Source organism: Spinacia oleracea, chromosome 1, assembly GCF_020520425.1.
Source record: "Spinacia oleracea cultivar Varoflay chromosome 1, BTI_SOV_V1, whole genome shotgun sequence".
NCBI classification, from domain to species: domain Eukaryota; kingdom Viridiplantae; phylum Streptophyta; class Magnoliopsida; order Caryophyllales; family Amaranthaceae; genus Spinacia; species Spinacia oleracea.
In genome coordinates, this window is record NC_079487.1 from 6786818 (window position 1) to 6790665 (window position 3848).

Genomic DNA, 3848 nt, shown 5'->3' on the forward strand with positions numbered 1-3848 from the left:
GTCAAGCCTGAAGTTCCCACATAAAGCTAAAGAACATAATACTACTCGTAAGTAAGACGCGAAGGGTGAGGAAGAGGAAGAGAAAAAGGAAGAGGAAGAGAAAGTAGTAGTTTTTAGTTTTGCTCATCATCCTTCTATTTTAAGGATTAATTAAGTACTTTTTATTGAGTTCTAGACCTTCAACAAAAGGTCTTTGCTTCTATCCGTGAAAATATAATATGAAACATAAGTAGTGTGTTTCCCAAGATTAGCTAACTAATATGGCAGCTTATTGCGGCAAAGTTAATGACTATATATTTCTTAGAACCGATTTGTTATTTATATACCTCTTATGTTCGAATAATATTACTTTAACTTTATCATTTCGAATCCTCGTGAGTTAGAAAGTGTTGAACAAGATAGCATATGCAATCCCTTTCGACTTATTTACAAAGACAAATGTTATGTTACAAGTGTTAGTAGTCCTTAAGCTATATGTTTTTTTTTTCTACAAACAAACATTTATTAACCATAATTGAGATACTTTATCTTAATTAATTGTTAGAATTCATTTAACTTATTAATATAATTGAATAAATACAAAATGGATGGAGTATGTGGGAGATAGAAAGTGTGGTGAGGTTTAGTGAATAGTAAAAGTAAAAGTGGTGAGGAATTTTGTTTAGTTCGTTGGTGGGATGAATTTGTTTTAGAAAAATTTGTTTGTGAGGAAAATGATGTGGAAGAGTAAGAAAATGGTAGAGAGATAATGGTGAGATTTTTTTCTCATTGGTGAGAGTTAATATTTTGGGTTGAATAGGAAGGAGGAGAGAGGAGAGAGAAGTAGATGTTTTTTGTTTAAAAATTAAAAATATATGTTTAGTTTTCAATAAAAGTACATCAATTTTAAGAGACAATCATGTCATGTATTAATTTTCTTAATTCCCGTATTTTTATTCAAATGGGCATTATATGTTGGGACGGAGGGAGTAATATACATAGGGAAAATTTGAAATCCTATGATGTTTATTTCTGGAAAAGTTAGGTAAATGACATGTTTGACATAAACGTGGAAAATGAGAAATGGAAAGGAAATAAATAAGAAGGTGAAATGATGATGTTAGCTATTACAAATATTATTTGTTTGGTAGACCTTGAGAAATGAATCACTTATAACAAATTGGGGATTGAGGAGAGTAACAATGTTATTACCATAGGGTTGGGAGATGTGACAAATGGTGGTAATGGTCACCCATGGCCCATAGGAAATGGATTATGTTAACATTCCTCTCATACCAACCATTTGGTAATGACAATAGTTAATTGATTCCATTTCCATCACTTAAAAACACTACCAAATATGTTCTAAGAAGTATTTTTTTTAACTCGTAGTACACTACTCCTTGTGAAGTACTCTTTAATATTAACCTATAATTTACACCATGTTCTTAAGTTGACATGTGATGTAGATCTTTCTTATAAGCTCATAAAGAACATAAAAGATAAAAATCTTTTCAAAGGAACATTTTCCTAGACATTTGTTTTTGTACAAAAATGTCGTTCATCGATATATTGCCTTGACAATATCCAATTATCCACCTATGATACTCATAAATCATTCACAACCTACTAAGTACTCCGTATTACTGAGATAAGGAAATAAAAGGGGTCTAAGTTATCAAAATTTTCACCTTTTAGGGTCTAAGTTTTTTTTTTCACCCTTTGGGGTCTAGCTTCAATTTGCTAGCAAATTAACTCATATGCTTAACTAAACCTTAACCATACATGAATTTGAAAATATATATATATATATACTTAAATTAACTAATAATAATAATAAGTAATTTTTCCTATATTTTTTAATTACTTTCTTGAGATTATTAAATTAATTAAATACCTAGAGTCAAACTAATCAACCAAAAGGCCCAAAATAGTTAAACTGTATACGAAAGAAAAATAAAAAAAATCAAAACAAGCAAAAATCCTAATTGCTATTCACCGTAACAAATTACCACCTCCCAAACTTCTGCTTCTTCTTCTTCTTCTTCTTCTTTGAGGTGCTCTCTTCTTCCCCTCTCTGAATTTATAGCAAAATTTTACTCCAAATTCAAAAGGTATGTCTTTAAACTCTTTAATTCTTTAGTTTTTTCTTATAATTGAGTTGGTTTGTTGTTGTAGTCGTTATTCTGCTGCTATTTGGTGAGGTTTAGGGTTCTTAATTTTTTTTTAAAAAAAACACAATTGACAATAATTTAAGAACAGCTTATGGCTAGAATCATTAATAAAATTATCGGCTTGCCCTATAGAGTTAAAATTGACTACAAATGACAGAATTTGTGTGCAAAATTTCCAATGAATCCAAGCTTTGGGTAAAACAGAGGTACTTTGTAATTAACTACAAATTATGATAAAATAATGTTGTATGATTGATTTAGGCTGATTGTGAAGTTTATGTAAATTAACAAGAATTGTAATGGGTTCTAGGTACAAGCATTGTAATTGGTACTAGGTACCTTAGTGCCTATTACATTTACTTGATTCTAATTTTGTAGAGAAACGTTTTTCTCTTTTCTTGTAAGTTAAATGTTGTTTCTGCTTCATGTACGATTACGGGAACTGACTAATATTTAGTTTTTAATGTTTGTCAATTTTTCTTATAATATAAATTGTTATTTATTGCAGATGGATGATATTCCTTTGACAATTATACTCCATTATGCTGGTCAGTGGGAGTGCAAACCACACATGAAATATGTTGGTGGTACTGTTAGGATTTTCGATAACATACCTGCTGATGTTAATGGAAACTACATGAGAAGGGTTATTGAGAGCTTAGATTATGAGGACATTGTCAAGATACACTATTATGATTTATGAGACTGGTAATACTTTGATTTATCAAAATATATCTTCCTTGTTTGATAATACTTTGCATATAGTGTTTTGAAAACACTTTCTAATCCTTAGATTATTTATCTTCTCCACTTTCATCCCTAAAAAATCCCAACATTGTAACGTGCATCATTTTGATATTATTTACGTATGTGATTGATGCAGGCTTGAAGATATTATTATTTGAAGGAATGGGTGTTTTACTCTTTAAATGATATTTTGGATGAAAGATGATTTTTCCATAATTTTTTGTGAAGCCTTGTCAATTTTGTTAAGGGTTTTATGCTTTTGTATGGACTGTAATAGGGTACGTACTATGCTCAAGCCACTATTTTTTTTATTTTTTTATTTCCAGTTATGTAAGGCGTAAGATATATACATCATGCACCATTGTTATAGTTTCATCTATCAGAACTACTGTAGCTGTTGGTTCTGCCACTACTACTCTCTTGCTTCTACTTCTGGTCAGACTTATGTTATGCCATTTATTACTGGAGGCTGGCTATGTTCCACTATCTAATGTTAATATGCAGATTGCAGAGCTCATCTTATATTTCTCTATATGATGTTAATATGCAAATCTCATCTTCTGGTTTCTCTAAATTTAATGTTATTAAAATGTTACGTTTATATTATGTTAATGTATGCCACATTCTTTAATATACTACTGTTGTTCAGAGAGGTTAGTGTTTAAAGTACTTTAACTAAATGACAACGTCCTTTAATTAAATGTTATGGTTATTAGTGTTTGCTGCTATTCAGTGCTGCTATTCGTTAACTTTTATTAATTTAGATAGAGTTAGTTAATTAAATTATATATATATATATATGTTTGGGCTCCCAATTGAATGCCAATTGGGCCATTAAAGTCCAAAGCCCAAAGGCTCACCACAACAACATCAAACCCACTACAGTCCAAAAGGCTATTCAGCCACCAATCAAGGCCCAAAGCCCACTTGCAATAAATAACCTAAGGG

The 3848-nt window shown here is 30.5% G+C and overlaps 1 long non-coding RNA gene across 1 annotated transcript; it reads left to right on the forward strand.

Moving 5' to 3' along the window:
- The first annotated feature begins 1945 nt into the window (after window positions 1-1945).
- Window positions 1946-3485, forward strand: LOC130465704 (uncharacterized). The gene is made up of 3 exons (XR_008925722.1): window positions 1946-2093; window positions 2662-2861; window positions 3037-3485. It is a non-coding gene; the product is annotated as an uncharacterized lncRNA (long non-coding RNA).
- The last annotated feature ends 363 nt before the right edge of the window (window positions 3486-3848 follow it).